The sequence below is a fragment of the Zingiber officinale genome, chromosome 4B (genome assembly GCF_018446385.1).
Source record: "Zingiber officinale cultivar Zhangliang chromosome 4B, Zo_v1.1, whole genome shotgun sequence".
Classification (NCBI taxonomy): domain Eukaryota; kingdom Viridiplantae; phylum Streptophyta; class Magnoliopsida; order Zingiberales; family Zingiberaceae; genus Zingiber; species Zingiber officinale.
Window position 1 is genome coordinate 121,327,129 of NC_055993.1, and position 17,412 is coordinate 121,344,540.

Sequence of the window (17,412 nt, forward strand, 5' to 3'; positions counted from 1 at the left end):
AAAATTATAAGTTAAATTTGCAACATTATAGAATTTATTTATTTTTCACGCAAGATATATATTAACTATTCTAGGCACGTATTAGCTATTCCAAGTGAATACTGTTCTACATGTTTAATTTATAAAAATAAAAAATTCTTAAAATCTTTTATAAAAAAGAATAGTCATGTGACAAATACTTTAATATTTAAGATTATATTAATCAACTAATTACAATCGATTTAATGGATTTATGAAATTTAAAATGAAAAATCAAACTAAATAAATACAAAAACTATTTTTAAAAAATAAATTAGATTTAACCTATCTTTTCTCACCCCTAAATATAATCACGAAAACAAATCATAGTGTTAAATCTTTTTGCTCAAATTTGAGAATAATTGAACTTAAACTCTAAATAATTGAACAAAAAGCTGGAGTGATATCAGATATCATTAATCTGATTTCAATCAGAAACTACAAACAATTAATTATAAAAAATTGAAAATAAAAAGAAAAGACTAAAACAAAAATTTTAAACCCGATTAGAAAGTTGAATGATGATTTTATAAATTGAATCATGAACGTGACAGTTTTATTGTAGTATTATTTGTAAAAATAGGGATTTTAATAGTTTGGTACGGAGCCGGTAAAAGAGAGGCAAATGCGAAGTAATGACACGGTCATCGCCTCCCTTTAATATAAATACATATCTTTCGTCTCCTCAATATAAAATTTTTAGCTCTCCATCCCTGGTAATAGGTTTCTCCGTCTCTAAAAAGATATTTGAGAAGAAGAAGATTTATTGATGGTAGAGTCTTACTTCTATGTCTTAGAGTAACAATTTCCATTGTGCAATCTAATAAAAAAAATTAGAAGCTATTCACCCCATGTGTGTGTCGAAAGTGGGAATGTGGAAAACTAGGGATGTGGTGGCTTCGCTTACTGACTGCAGATCTATCTCTGCTCTGTAAAACAGGTAATGTCAGGGGGCGTTTGGTTCTTTCCTAGGAATAGGAATCGGAATGGGAATCATTGTATTGTGGAATGGGAATGGGTATGAGCATGGATATCACTCTTAAAAGCAATGTTTGGTTAGTTACATATTTTCTATCGGAATAAATCAAAATTTCCTTTTTTACCCTTAAAAGAAAATAAGAGAAAAAAATTAGATGTGAGAGAAAGATGAATGTAAGAGAAAAATATGATGAAAGAGAATGATGAGAGAGAAAGTCTCATGAGAGAGAAAGTGTGATGAGAAAGAATGAAGAGAGAGAAAGTGTGCTGAGAGAAAATGAGAAAAAAGAGTGTGATAGGAGAGAGCATGATGAGAGAAGATGAGAGAGCAAATATGATGTGAGAGAAAGTATGATGGGAGAGGATGAAGAGAGAGAAAATGTAATGTGAAAAATGAGGAGAGAGTGATTGATGAGAGAGAAAGTATGATGAGAGAGAAAATGTGATGAGAAAAAAAGAGAACAGTGAGTGATGGGAGAGATTAAAGAGAGAGAAAGTATGATGAGAGAGAAAGTGTGTTGAGGGGAAAAAAGGAGGGAGTGTGACAAGAGAGATTGAGGAGAGAGAAAGTATGATGAGAGAGAAAGTATGATGAGAGAAAAAGAAGGAAGAGAGTGCAATGGAAGAGATTGAGTAGAGAGAAAGTATGATGAGAGAAAAAGTATGATGAGAGAGAAAGTGTGATGAGAAAAAAAAGGAAAGAGAGTGTGATAGGAGAGATTAAGGAGAGAGAAAGTGTATGATAAAATGATGAGAGAGAAAATATGATGAGAGAGAACAAGGAGAGAGAAGTGATATGAAAGAAAAAATAAATAAATATATTTTGATATTTGATATTAAGGGAGAAAATTTTAGTTTTAGGTCAAGGGTATTTTTGGAATAAGGGAATATTTTGATTGATGAAAATAGGGTAATGAGTCATTGAAGGGGAGGTACATGGGAATGAGTTATTACCCAATTTCAAGGATTCATTCCCTTATTTGCATTCCTATTCCTATAATCCAAACATTAACAATGACAATCAATGATTCCCATTCCCATTCCCTACTCCTATTCCCCTAAACCAAACGCCCCCTCAGTGCTGAGCCAGGGAAGTGGTCCCTAACGTTAGCTCTCCGACACTCAAGTCAGTCACCAGAAGTGTAGAAGGAAAGTAGAGCAATAGTAATGTAGGCGCAAATAGTGAATTACACGTACCTCCAACGGTGATGGACCCCCTTTATATAGAGCCCTGGTGGGTGACGTGCACGCTCCTTGAGGCGTGGGCACGTTCTCTAATATGTCCCATGAAGAGACCTGTCAGAAAAGTACTTTTAACACCATACCTTAACAGGACATGCATATCCCTGACAAGACAGTAGAAGCTTCTGCCGTACGATTCGCATGTCGACCATGCCTCGTGTCAGTGACAAGAGCAAGCTCACGGACACGGAGATCAACACCGCGGCCATGGACGAGCTGGAGAGCCATGGCTTGCAGCTGGTCGGCTCCTACGAGGATCTGCTCGGTGACAACGAGGGAATGTAAGCGCTGGAGAACAGAGGGGGAGCCAGCCAGACGGCTGCTAGCGGAGCGGCTACTATAGCAGACCTTCCTCCTGAACGACCGTCGATGCTTCCGATCGCGGTGGCTTCGGAGTCAGCCACTTCTAGCAAACCCTTACGACAGCGCAAGAGATGTCGTGCGGAAGCATCCTCCGGTTCTGCCACTTTCACCCTACAGACTCCAGCATGAGGTGGTTTGAGACCATCCTCCAAGCGGGGCGAGACATCTATTCCCACTCCTCCCGAACAAGCAGAGGCAGCGCTTCACACCTCACTTTCATCCGATCAGACACCGTCCTTGTCTGGGCTACCTCAAGGGACCATTTGTACACCGCCATTCGCCTTCATGCCACCTCCATCTATACCAGTAGCCCAAGTGTCAAGAATCCGACCGATCCCCTCGTCCCGATCTGTGAGCAGGGCGACCTCGGAACCCTCTAGCACAAGTAGCCAGAGGAAAATAATGACGATTATCCATTTGCCGACAGATAAGTGGCGTAGTATAGATGACGTGGCATCCCACACCCCCGAGCACCAGATAAGGATCCAGGGGCCACTCGCACAAATATGGGTCGATGCCTGGGCCCGTGCAATGGTCATCTCTCCAGGGGAACTTGCTAACAGTCACACCCAGATGTCCACTGGGATATGTACACTGCCCCGGTACTTCTTTTTATCCGATCGTCCCTTTCAATTTCCCTGCTATTGCAGTTCTGGGTAGAGAGTCTAGCCATGTGTCACAGGTTCACTTATTTGGAGCACAAAGTCCAGTAGATGCACGCTCCGAACGGTCAATCAGCAGCTTCAGAGATGCGTGTGGAGTAGCTATCAACTAAGGCCGCTCAACTGAAGGCCGATCTGTAAAAGAGCACCGAGCTGCTAGAGGCAGAGAAGGGCAAAAGCACCGAACAGGCTTTGCAAATGGCGTTGCTCAATAAGTAGGCTAGCACCTTCAAAGCGAAGATCCACTCGACCAACACCAGGAAGCTCCGAGCCATCGAGGATTTAGAACTCAAGAACAAAGAAGCTCGGGTCCTGGCTCAGAGTCTGAAGGAGGCGGAGGCAACACTGCAGGCTGAGTAGGAGAGTCGATCGGCTAAACAAGCAGTGGCGCAAGAAATGTTGGGCACTAAGGATGCCCGCTGGCTTCCATGAAAGCCGAATTAGAGGCCTCCCACACGGCTTTGGAGGTTTATCAAGGCACCGAATCAAGCCGGTTCGAGCTTATAAAGTGGGGCTACCTCCGCTCGAACCCTTTCAATGATTGGCTCATCGATCGGGCGCTTCACCTTTTCAACCTCGCCATCGATGGGATGCTCAACTAGCTGAAGGATGGTGGCCATATCCCTACCACTCTAACCAATAAGGTCATCAGCCAGGATAAGCTGATCGAGTCGCTGCCCGACGATATGTTAGACTATCTCAAGTGAACCTGCCTCTTACGAAGTTTGCCTCTTTTTTGTACTGCCCTTTGATATCTTGTATAAATTTTCTAAGTGTTAGTGCAAGTTAGCCCGTTCGGCATACCTTTATTTGTCCAAGTATGTTTATTGAAGCATTGCCCCGCACCGCCGTTCGGCATTTCCTCACTTGTTTGATTTGGCACTTGTTTATTCATGTGTTACCGTTCAGGCTTGAGTAAGACTACGAGCCATTTACTATTTTATGGGAAAATTCTAAGTACGGCTCCATGGCCTACCGATTGGTGACTTAAATAGTCCCTGAGATGCAAAGCGATCACTTCAACGCTGCTGAGTGGCCTTTTCAAGAGAAACTATTGCTTCTCAGAGCAGCATGTGTCCCGACCAGCCTTATTCTTGGCTTAGATGTTCATCGATCGGCTACTCTTGTCATAGATTTAGTTTAAGATAGGCCGATCAGACATAGTCATTGTAGACTTGGGTGTATAGTCGTCGCTCGGCTGTTGATTTGTCAACTTGCATTTAAGGTCGTCGCTCAACCGTCGATGAAGACTATGGTTTAAGGTCGTCGCTAGACCGTTGGTGAAAACCAAGGTTTAAGGTCACCACTCGACTGTTGATGAAGACCAGGGTTTAAGATCGCCGCTCGACCGCTGATGTAGACCAGGGTTTAAGGTCACGGTCGATCGTTGATGAAGACCAGGGTTTAAGGTCGCCGCTCGACCTTTGATAAAGACCAGGGTTTAAGGGCACTGCTCGACCCCTGATGTAGACTAGGGTTTAAGATCGTCGTTCGACTATTGATTTGCGTAGATGAGGGTTTAACATCACCGCTCGATGGTTGATGATAACAAGGGTTTAAGGTTACCGCTCAACCATTGATGTAGACTAGGGTTTAAGGTCACCGCTCGATCGTTGATAAAGATTAAGATTTAAGGTCGTCGTTCAACCATCAATTTGTGTAGACGAGGGTTTAATGTCACCGCTCGATGGTTGATGACAACAAGGGTTTAAGGTCGCCGCTCGACCATTGATTTAAGTATACGAGAGTTTAATGTTGCCGCTCGATGGTTGATGATAACAAGAGTTTAAGGTCACCGCTCGACTGCTGATGTAGACCAGGGTTTAAGATTGCCACTCGACCATTGATGAAGACCATGGTTTAAGGTCTCCGCTCGACCGTTGATTTGCGTAGAAGAGGGTTTAACGTCACCGCTCAACGGTTGATGACGACAAGGGTTTTAGGTCGCCGCTCGACTGTTGATTTGCATAGACGAGGGTTTAACGTCATCGTTCTATGGTTGATGACGACAAGGGTTTAAGGTCACCACTCGACCGCTGATGTAGACCAGGGTTTAAGGTCATCGCTCAATCGTTGATGAAGACCAGGGTTTAAGGTCGTCGCTCGACCGCTGATTTACGTAGACGAGGGTTTAACGTCGCCGCTAGATGGTTGATGATGACAAGGGTTTAAGGTCGTCGTTCGACCGTTGATTTGCATAGATGAGGGTTTAACATCGTCGCTCAACGGTTGATGACGACAAGGGTTTAAGGTCACCGCTCGACCACTGATGTAGACCATGGTTTAAGGTCGCCACTCGACCGTTGATGAAGACTAGGGTTTAAGGTCGTCACTCGATCGTTGATGGAGACTAGGGTTTAAGGTCGTCGCTCAATCATTGACGGAGACTAGGGTTTAAGGTCGTCGCTCGACCATTGATGTGCATAGACAAAAGTTTATAGTCGTCGCTCGACTTTTAACTTGGTCGGTCGGTATAAGAGTTTGGGACACTTGGGATTTTTATTCATTCTCTTCCTGCATCCACAAGGCATACATTTACACAAGTACATATGTATTTACTCAAGCACCTCTCACCCGACCCTATAGGGTTGGAGATGGTTCACACTCCAAGGTTATTCGAGCTTTCTTCCTTCCTCGTCCTGCAAGTAGTAGGCTCCCGAGCTGAGCTTCTGCACGACCTTTTAAGGTCCCACCCACGAGGCTTCGAACTTGGTGATGTCTCCGACTGCTTTATTCTTTTCCACACTAGATCACCAACATGGAAAGATCTTGGGATCACCCTCCGATAATAGTTTTACTTCATTCGTTGTCTATACTCCGTGATCCGAATGACGGCTTTATCCCGGACTTCATCCACCAAGTCAAGCTCCATGAGTATCCACTTGTCGTTCCCCTCATAGTAGAGTTGCACCCGGTCAAATTCGACTCCGACCTCGACGGGGACCACCGCCTCACCGTCGTATACCAGTTGGAATGGTGTGATGCTAGTCGCCTCCTTTGGTGTTGTGCGAAGAGCCCACAAGACACTAGGAGTTTATAAACCCAGATACCTCCTACGTGGTCAAGCTGAGCCCATAAGCCTCTGAGGAACTCCTGTTTGGTGACTTCTACCTGGCCGTTGCTCTGGGGGTAAGCCACTGAGATGAAGGCTTGCTGAATGTCATAACCTTCGTACCACTCTCTGAGCCTCCATCTGGCGAACTACCTCCCATTGTATGAGATGAGCTGACGAGGGATGCTAAACAGGCACAAGATGTTTTGCTAAATAAACTTGATGACCATCTGTTCGGTTATCTTTGCTAGTGGCTCAACCTCTACCCATTTTGAAAAATAATCTACTTCAACGAGTAGGAATCTTCGCTGAAGGGTTTCCATTGGGAATGGTCTAACGATGTTCATGTTGGTGCGGTTAGCACTAACGGTCTAACCCAGGTTTTGATGAATGACAAAATAGGTTAAATTAGTTTTGTTTGTGATCTAACACTCTGACCGAGTGTGCAGGAGAAGTCCAGTTAGGTCGACGGGCTAACCGGATGTCTGGCACGAAGCCCAGGTAGGTCGACGGGCCAACCGGATAGCTGGCACGAAGTCCAAACGGGTCGACGGGCGGACCGGACATTTGGCACGAAGTCCAGCTAAGTCGACGGGCTGACCAAATAGCTGGCACGAAGTCCAGACAGGTCGAAGGACTGACCGGACGTCTGGCATGTAGGTGAAGGTAAGTTACTGGAGGGGAGTGACTGTGAGGACGCATTCTCGGGAAGGGAACTTAGGCATCGATCCGACTTAGAACCGTTTCGAAACTCTAAGTCGAGATCTTGACTAGATTCCGGTCTCGAAGAGACGAAATCTAATTACTATTCTTTTTCTTATCATAAACTGTGCTAACACATTGTTTTGTAGGATATACATTTTGTATTTTATGCTCCGGACTAACATTTTATTGCAGGGATTGAAGAAGCTGGAAAATGGAGTCCAGGCGCCCGGAGGTCCAGGTGCCCGGAAGGACCCAGGCGCTCGGAGTCTGAGCGCCCGGAAGGGATCTGAGAGCCCGGAATGTAAATTTTATCCCCAACGCGTGTTGCCACATGGAGCTTCCTGATTGGCTGAGGTATGTCACATTCCAGGCGCCCGGAACCTCCTATATAAGGAGGGTGAAGGCTGGAGCTAAAGACACAACTCAGAACTCAAAATCTGCTCTCCTGTGCTCCTACGACGTTGCGACGCCACTCCGACCAAGCGCTGTTTTTTTTCTATTCTTCACTTTCTGTCGATATTATTTTCATTAGCATTTTTATACTTAATTTGTAATGAACTTTCGAATTGTTAGTGAATTGCCCACCAAATACACCCTTGTGTGTAGGCCTTAGAGTAGGAGTCGCCAAAGGCTCCGAACCAAGTAAAAGGTTCTCGTGTTAGCATTGTTTCATTTTCGTACTTTCTGCTGCGTACTCTTTCGAAAATTTATAATTTCTATTCACCCCCCTCTAGTGAAACTCACGATCCAACAAGTGGTATCAGAGCAGGTACCGCTCTGATTTGGTGCAACCACCAATCAGACAGGGGGTGAAACTTTCCTTTTTATTTTTTTTTCGGCTTTCAGTTTTTCGCATAATTCCAAACTAGTACTATTACCTTTTTGGAAATATTTTTTCCATTGTAATTAAATCTAAATTGGTGCAACACCAATTTAGTTCCTTTTATTTTTCTTAATTCTTCCCGCACTACTAATCTAAGACCAAGTCTTGAGACTTTGCTTGTGTAGTTGCTTTATTGTGTGCAGGGTCATCATGTCTCAGATTGAAGGCTTCAGCACAGTACGTCCTCCCCTATTCAACGGGGACGATTTTCCGTACTGGAAAAAATGATGGAAGTCTACCTGAAGACAGACTTCGACCAATGGTTCAGCATCACAAAAGCCTACAAAGCACCAGTTGACAACTCCGGAAATCCACTAGACCCGGAACAGTGGACTCCAGACATGAAGAAGAAATTGTCGACGGAGAACAAGGAAATCAACACGCTACAATGCGGACTGACAAGGGAAGAGCTGAACCGGGTAGGACCGCACCAGAACGCGAAAGAGCTATGGGACAAGTTGATCGAGCTGCACGAAGGAACCAGCGACGCTAAGGTAACGAAACACGATTTGTTATTAAATAGAGTATTTAATATAAAGATGCAGGAAGGAGAAACGGCGAGTCAGCTGCACGCGAGGATCAAGGATATCCTCAACGGACTCCACGTGATAGGCCACCAGATGGAAAACCGCGATCTAATCAGGTATGCATTAAACGTGTTTCCATGTAATAGTTTGTGGGCATCTATCGTGGATGCTTACAAAATTTCTAAGAATTTATCTAAGTTAAAATTAGATGAACTATTTTATGAATTAGAACTATATGAATAAACTAACGCTGGATCCGAGAAAGGTATTGCTCTATTTGCAGGTTCCTCCAAGGAAAAGAAGAACAAGCTTGAACTCGCAGAAGATTCTGACCAGAACTCTGAAGATGAAGAGCACCTGGTGAACCTGGCAAGAAAAGTGTTCACCAGGAGAAAGAAAAGCTTCAGCAAAAAGGACCAATAGAAGATCAACTCCCCAACCAAACCAAGGAACGTGAAGTGCTTCGGGTGCAATAAGAAGGGGCACTACAAGAACGAGTGCCCAAGGTTGAAGAATGAAAAGACAACCAAGAAGAAGGCCCTCACAGCAACGTGGGACGACTCGTCTTCGGAAGAATCAGAGGCCGAAGATTAGAAACACCAGAGTTACCTCGCACTAATGGCCTGCGAAGCAGAATTGGAGGACGAATCGGAAGACGGGTCTGAACCCGAATCGCGCCACGAGTCCATACTCATTTCCGAAGGTCCCGAAGAGGTATACCTAAATTTAAATAGAAAGTTCTTTAAAATTATTTCTTATTTAAATAGTAAGTTAGTTAAATTAGAAAATGAAAACAAATTGCTCCTTGAGGAAAATCAAAACCTCAAGGAACAAATTACAAATAATAATCCAACTCAAGATTTAACGCTTGAGGAAGAAAATTTGACACTAAAATTAGAAATTGACGAATTAAAAGAAATGTTAGAAAAATTTACAACAAGATCCAAGAATTTAGATTTAATCTTAAATAATCAAAAAGCAATTAACAATAAAACTGGACTTGGCTATAAGTCAAGCTCAAATAAAATATTTAAATCATTAATAACCCAACACAAACAATCAAATAAAGCTTGGGTTCCGAAAGCGTGCTTAACCACGCAAGTAGGACTCAACCAATACTACATACCCAAAGAAAAAATATATTATATAAAATCAAATCAATCGAATCAAAAACCTAAATACAAGCCTAAAATAAGAAATTCAAAATCTAACCAAAACACAGAATATCATCAAGTCAAATTTAATTATAAAAGAAATAGACATAAACCTAAAACTAAGAATTAAATTAAAGGCCAATAATGCAGGGGGAGGCTCCAAAATAGCTGGCACCTCCAAAACTAACTTACCCGATAGGGTAACCCAAACAAATATACCCGGCAGGGTAATTAGGATTAGTTAAAAAGGGACCGAATTTAACTTAACCCACTGTACTGGTGAAGTTTTGGATGATAGTATGTTAAGGAAGCTTAGTCTATGCATCTCTAGGAAGATATGACTTCGACCTGGTGCATTTGGCTAAGTGAAACTAGATGAAGCTACCCCTTAAGGATCTTAACTAGTTAGACCAAGGTTTTGTATTAAGTTCAGTGGATAGGACTATTTGGAAAACCTCGAAGGCATGGTTACTCTAATGATGTCTAGGTGACTCACCATAGCCCAGAAGTTTATTCAAAGAATGTCTATTTGTTGAGCTCAAAACTAAACCTGAATCTAACACAAAGTTAAACCAAACCCTAAAATCGAATCTAATTCATCTCACAAAATTATAGGATTCCTTGATTGACAATTTAGATCGAGTGAGATGACTAAGGATTAAAATTAAAATTAAATTAAAATTAAAATTAAAATTAAATTAAAATTAAACTTAAAAAATTTATTTTAAAATTAACTTTAAAAATTTATTTTAAACTTAATTTTTAAAAAAAAAACTTTAAATTTTATTTTAAAAATTAACTTTAAAAATTTATTTTAACTTAAAAAAAAAAATTTACACTTAAAAATTTATTTTGAAAATTAACTTTAAAAATTTATTTTAAACTAAAATTTATTTTAAAATTAACTTTAAAAATTTATTTTAAACTTAAATCTATTTTAAAACTTAAAATTTATTTTTAACTTAAAATTTTATTTTAAAATTAAACATAAAAATTTTATTATTAATTTAAAATTTTATTTTAAAATTAAAATCAAAATTTTATTTTAAACTTACAAATTTTATTACTAACTTAAAAACTTATTTTAAAACTTAAAATTTATTTTAAAATTAAACTTAAAAACTTATTTAAAATTAACTTTAAAAATTATTTTTATATATATTTCTAAACTTAAATAAATTAAATTAACTTAATTTTTTTAAAAAATTTAAAGAATGACTCTAAGGCTAAAATTTAGACTAACTTTAATTCCTACCTATTGTAGAAAACTAAGTGGATTTTAGACAGTGGTTAATCCAAACATATGACTGGAGATCACACCAAATTCACTCAACTCACTTACAAAAGCTTAGGAACAGTTGCCTTTGGAAACAATGACAAACTCAAGGTAATTGGTATAGGTAATATTGAATTAAAAATTGATTTCATTATTATAAATGTTTTACTTGTTGAAAATTTCAAATATAATCTCCTAAGTATAAGTCAATTGTGTGACACTAGGTATAAGGTTAAGTTCTTATCTACAGAATGCTTAATCAAACATCTAAATAATCCTACTATAAGTCTAAAAGGTTTTAGAAAAGACAACATTTATGAAATTAACTTAACCACTTCTTCAATTAAGTGTTATTTAACACAAAAAGAAGAAACTTGGTTATGACATAGAAGGATGTCACACACAAATTTCAGAAATATAAGAAAATTAAATGGATTAGTTAGAGGATTGCCAAAATTATCTAACTTAGACTCAACCATATGTAATGCTTGTCAACAAGGTAAACAAACAAAATCCACTCACAAACCAACTAATCAATCACAAACTAGCTCTATATTAGAACTCCTACACTTAGACCTATTTGACTCCCATTGGGTCAAATCAATAAATGGAAGTTTATATTATCTAGTAATAATCGATGACTATTTTAGGTTCACTTGAGTAAAATTTTTAAAAAATAAAGATGAAAATTTTGAAATCTTTACAAAATTTTGCAAACAAGTTGAAAATGACAAAGATCTTAAGATTAAAAGAATTAGGAGTGACAATGGGGAAGAATTTAAAAATCATAACTTTAACAAATTCTGTCTTGAAAACGGATATCATCATGAATTTTCGTATCCTAAAACCCCTCAACAAAATAGAATTTTAGAAAAAAAGAATAGAACTCTACTAAAAGCATCTAGAACTATGTTAAATGAATATGATCTATCTAAATATTTTTGGGCAGAAGCTGTTAGTACAACCTGCTATGTACAAAATAGAACAACACTAAATAAAAGACATAATAAAACCTTTTTTGAAATATATTATAATAAACAACCCAATATAAAATATTTTAAAGTATTTGGGTGTCTAGCCTTCATCCTAAACATAAGAGAACACTTAGGAAAATTTGCTTCTAAAGTAGAAAATGGAATCTTTGTAGGATATTTACTAAATAGTAGGGGTTACAGAATATATGATAAAGTTACATTAAGAATTGAGGAAACCACAAATGTAAAATTTGAGGAATCCAAAGAAACCCTAGGACAAACCCAACTCCAGCCAATTGAGTTTATTCAAGGCAATCAAGAAGGAACCAATCAACTCCTAAATCATGAAGAAGAAGAAGAACCTCAAGAGAGTCAACCTCCTAGAACTATAAGAGTCAATCCAAATCATCCAACTGATCAAATAATTGGTGACCCAGACCAAGGGTTCAAACTAGGTTATCCTTTAAAAACCTAAGTCAAATATCTTTAATATCAAAAATTGAGCCCAAAACCGTAGCTAAATCCCTACTTGACCCAGACTGGGCCATAGCTATGCAAGAAGAACTAGCTCAATTTGAGTGTAATGAAGTTTGTGACTTAGTACCACCACCTAAAAATAAGAAAATAATAGAAACAAAATGGGTATTTAGAAACAAATTATGTGGAACTGGGGAAATTACTAGAAATAAAGTTAGACTAGTTGCTAAGGGGTTTAGTCAAGTAGAAGGACTTGACTATGATGAAACTTTTGCCCCAGTAGCCAGATTAGAGTCCATTAGAATGTTACTTAGTTATGCAACCCACAAAGGGTTCAGATTGTATCAGATGGACGTTAAATCTGCCTTCCTAAATGAACTAATAAAAGAAGAAGTTTACGTAGGACAACCACCTGGGTTTGAAAATCTAGAACACCCTGACTATGTCTTTAAATTAAAAAAATATTTATATGGACTTAAGCAAGCACCTAGGACATGATATGAAAGACTAACTTCTTGCCTAATCTCTAAAGGGTTCAACCAAGGTCAAATTGACCCAACCCTTTTCATTAAGTTAATAAAAGAGGACATTTTTATAGCCTAAATCTACGTAGATGATATAATCTTTGGGTCAACAAATTCAGAATTTTTAGATGAATTTACAAGTTTAATGGAACACGAGTTTGAAATGAGTTTAGTAGGTAAATTGACTTACCTTTTAGGATTACAAATCAAACAAACAAATGAATGAAACTATATTTATCAACAAAAATACACTAAAGAATTACTTAAAAAATTCGGAATGGAAAATACTAAAGAAATAAAAACTCCTATGGCAGTAAACACAATCCTAGATAATGACCCCAATGGAAAACCAGTTGACTTAAAATACTATAGGAGTGTCATAGGTAATCTACTGTACTTAACTGTAAGTTGACCTAATATCTTATTTGCAGTTAGTATGTGTGCTAGATACCAAACCTGTGCTAAAGAATCTCATTTGACTCAAGTCAAAGGAATCTTTAGATATCTTAAAGGAAAAACAAATGTAGGAATTTGGTATCCTAGAACTAACAATTTTGACTTAATAGGATATTCTGACTCAGATTATGCTGGATGTAAGTTAGACCATAAAAGCACAAGTGGTAGATGTCAACTACTAGGTCCATCACTTGTTAGTTGGTTTAGTAGAAAGCAACACTGTGTTGCTCTATCTACAACTGAGCCAGAATATATAACTATAGGAGAGTGCGTTGCACAACTATTATGGATGATGCACACCCTAAAAGATTTTAACTTAAACCTTACGAATGTAAAAGTTTTAACTGATAATATTAGTTCAATTAATTTAACAAAAAATCTTGTGCATCATTCAAGAACCAAACACATTGAAATTAGGTACCACTTTATCAAGGATCATGTTACTAAAGGCGACATTGAACTCAAGTACATTGAGTCCAAGTCAAATTTAGCTGACATATTCACCAAACCTCTCCTTGAAAGTGAATTTAGCAATCTACATAGAAAATTAGGAATATGCTTAATAGACTAGGATTTTCAAAATTTTAAAATTATTTTCAAAAATAATTTTTTTAAATTCTAGGTTAAAATTGTTTTTATTTTTCAAAACTTTCCTATTTTTAAAATTTCAAAAACAGTTTTAGCCTTAGACTAGTTCAAATTCCTTAGAAATCATGTACCCATAGAACTAGTACTTGAACATCTCACCAACACCCTAGGCTTACATTGCTTGTGATTGACAAATATAGAAAGGGGTGAGATGCATAGGTCAATTGTCTGGACTTAAGATGTTTATTTCAGTGCATCGATATAAGTCTGGGCATTAAATACTAAACAGACATTGATCAGGTTAAGTTATTCAGTTTAGTCAAACACTCATTGATAACAATTAAACTTAACCTGACTAACCAAGTGAAAACTGTTATCTTCTGATAATCAGTAAGTAACTAATTGGTTGGACATTAGTTCTAATGTCAAGTTCAGGGGGAGGATCTAATTATTTACTTTAAAATCAGTGTTTGAAAAACATGTTCTTAAAAATATTCTAAGTCTGTTTCTTTTAAAAACTAAGTTGGTTTTAAATTTCAAATGTTACAACCGAAGTTATGTAAACTAGATTTTACAAACTCAGTTTTACAAGTCATTTTTGAAAATCAAAATTTACCTAGTTTTAAAATTTTAATTTGAAAGTTGAACTCTACCAACTCAAAGAATTATTATCTCTGAAAATCTAAGTTAATAAACCTAAGTTGTAAAACTATCTTTTATAAAACTAAGTTTTTACAAGATTTGGATCTTAAAAAGTTTTTACTAGGTTTTAAAAGTTAATCTTGAACATTGGATCTAACTTAGAGTTAAAAATTAATCATTAGATTCAAAACTTAATTTGAAAATTCGATTTTTACTTAAACTTTGAAAAGTTAAAAGCTAAATTTTCTAAAATTAGTTGTGTAAATTACTATAAACTTAATTTTGAAAATTTTAAAAATTGGATCCAGCTTAAAGTTGACTTAACTTTACTTAGTTTTGAAAATCTGAATTTTTGCAAAGTGAGTTTTATAAATTACTATCAACTTGGTTTCGAAAATCTTACTTTTATAAAATTATCTTTATAAAACTTATGTTTGAAAAGTATGTTTCAAAACTTAGCTATTTTATAAAATTAGCTATTTTCTCAAAACTTAGCTATTTTGTTTTAAAATTTAGCTATTTGACAAAAGTTAAAAGATAAAGTTTAATTGTCTATGTTTTGACATTTAACTCCCCCCAGTCAATCTGACTTTTGAATTTGAATTATTGTGTTCCTTCTTGCAATTATTCTATTTATTTGATCTATATATTTGATGAATGCCAAAGGGGGAGGGTTAGGTGGTTAAGTTAGCTAAAACAAATTGAAAATAAAAACTAACTTAAAAACCTATTAATACCTGTTTTACTTGCATTTTACACTAACTTAACCTGGTTATTATTCCATCAAAAAGGGGGAGATTGTTGGTGCGGTTAGCACTAACGGTCTAACCCAGCTTTTGATGAATGATAAAATAGGTTAAGTTAGTTTTGTTTGTGATCTAACACTCTAACCAAGTGTGCAGGAGAAGTCTAAATAGGTTGACGAGCTGACCGGATGTCTGGCACGAAGCCTAGCTAGGTCGACGAGCCGACCGGATAGCTGGCACGAAGTCCAAATGGGTCGACGGGCAGACCAGACGTTTGGCACGAAGTCCATCTAGGTTGACGGGCTGACCGAATATCTGGCACGAAGTCCAGACGGGTCGAAGGACTGCCCGGACATCTGACAGGTAGGTGAAACTAAGTCACTTAGAGGAGTGACTGTGAGGACACGTTCCTGGGAAGGGAACTTAGGCGCCGATCCGACTTAGAACCATTTCGGAACTCTAAGTCGAGATCTTGACTAGATTCCGGTCTCAGAGAAACGAAATCTAATTACTATTCTTTTTCTGATCATAAACTGTGCTAACACGTTGTTTTGTAGGATATACATTTTGTATTTTATGCTCCGGACTAACATTTTCTTGCAGGGATTGAAGAAGCTGGAAAATGGAGTCCGGGCGCCTGGAAGGGATCCGGACACCCGGAGGTCCAGGCGCCCGGAAGGACCTGGGCACCCGGAGTCTGGGTGCTCGGAAGGGATCCGGGCGCTCGGAATGCAAATTCTATCTCCAACGCACGTCACCATGCGGAGCTTCCTGATTGGCTGAGCTACGTCACATTCCAGGCGTCCGGAAGGGATCCGAGCACCCAGAACCTCCTATATAAGGAGGGTGAAGGCTGGAGCTAAAGACACAACTCAGAACTCAAGATCTGCTCTCCTGTGCTCCTGTGACGTTGCGACGCCACTCCGACCAAGCGCTGTTTTTTTTTTCTATTCTTCACTTTCTGTCGGCATTATTTTCATTAGCATTTTTATACTTTTGTAATTGAACTTTCGAATTGCTAGTGAATTGCCCACCGAAAGAACCCTTGTGTGTGGGCCTTGGAGTAGGAGTCGCTAAAGGCTCCGAACCAAGTAAAAGATTTTCGTGTTAGCATTGTTTCATTTTTGTTCTTTTCGCTGCGTACTCTTTCGAAAATTTATAATCTCTATTCACCCCCCTCTAGCGAAACTCACGATCCAACAGTTCATGCTCCATTGGTCGAACAGGAAAGACACTGCGGATGACTTCATCTCATCGGTAGGTCGGTGTAAGATGTTGTGAAATTTTTGGTATGAGAGACAGGTGGCTACTGTCCAAGTAGTGTCTGCTTGAAGCGTGCGCCAAAAATATCCAATCAGAAGGATCTTTCGGGCTGGTGATTGGCCGCTCGGATGGCTTCCGCAGGAGGCTTGATATACTTCTTGGAGAATGTACTCTATGTCTTCTGATTCAACACACTTGAGCAGCGGCCTTAAGAAAGCTCACTTATAAAGTCGGTCCCCAATCAGTGTAAATCGTTTGACCCTCTTTTTCAATAGTTGAGTTGCTTCTTGATCGGATGGTGTGCTTCTTGATCAGAGGAATTCAATCAGCGGTGTCCTCCAGTCACTCGGAAAGGAGATCCCCTCCATCCAATTGATGTGCACCACTAGTGAGACCTGCTCGATCGGCTAGCTTATCACCACCAAGGATAATGAACTAGCTAACTTAGCTAGTTCGTCTACTACCTGGTTGTCTGCTCGGAGGATCTTCTGTATAATGACTTCTTGGAAATTTGCCTTCAGCTTCTCGAAAGCTGTTGCATAACTTGAGTCGGGAGCTATTTATTTCGAACGTCCCTAATAGCTACTGAGTGTCCAACTGAGAGTCTGAGTGGATGAGGATTTTTGTAGCTATGACATACGAAGCTGCTTGTAAGTTGGCTATTAAGGCTTCATATTCGGCTTCATTATTAGTGGCTCGATAATCCAGACGAACGGACAACTGCATCTTGCCTTCCCACGGTGAGATAAACAAAATTCCAATCCTATTGTCTTGCCGAGTGGACGAACTGTCGACATATATTTTCCAAGTTGCATCTGGCTCAGTGTTCTGAACCTCTATGACGAAATCAGCTAAAGCCTGGGCTTTAATCGCCATTCGGGG

General features: G+C 38.7%; 1 pseudogene; it reads left to right on the forward strand.

The window, feature by feature from the left end:
- The first annotated feature begins 2,388 nt into the window (after positions 1–2,388).
- Positions 2,389–17,412, forward strand: part of LOC121978607 — a 34,382-nt pseudogene continuing 19,358 nt past the window's right edge.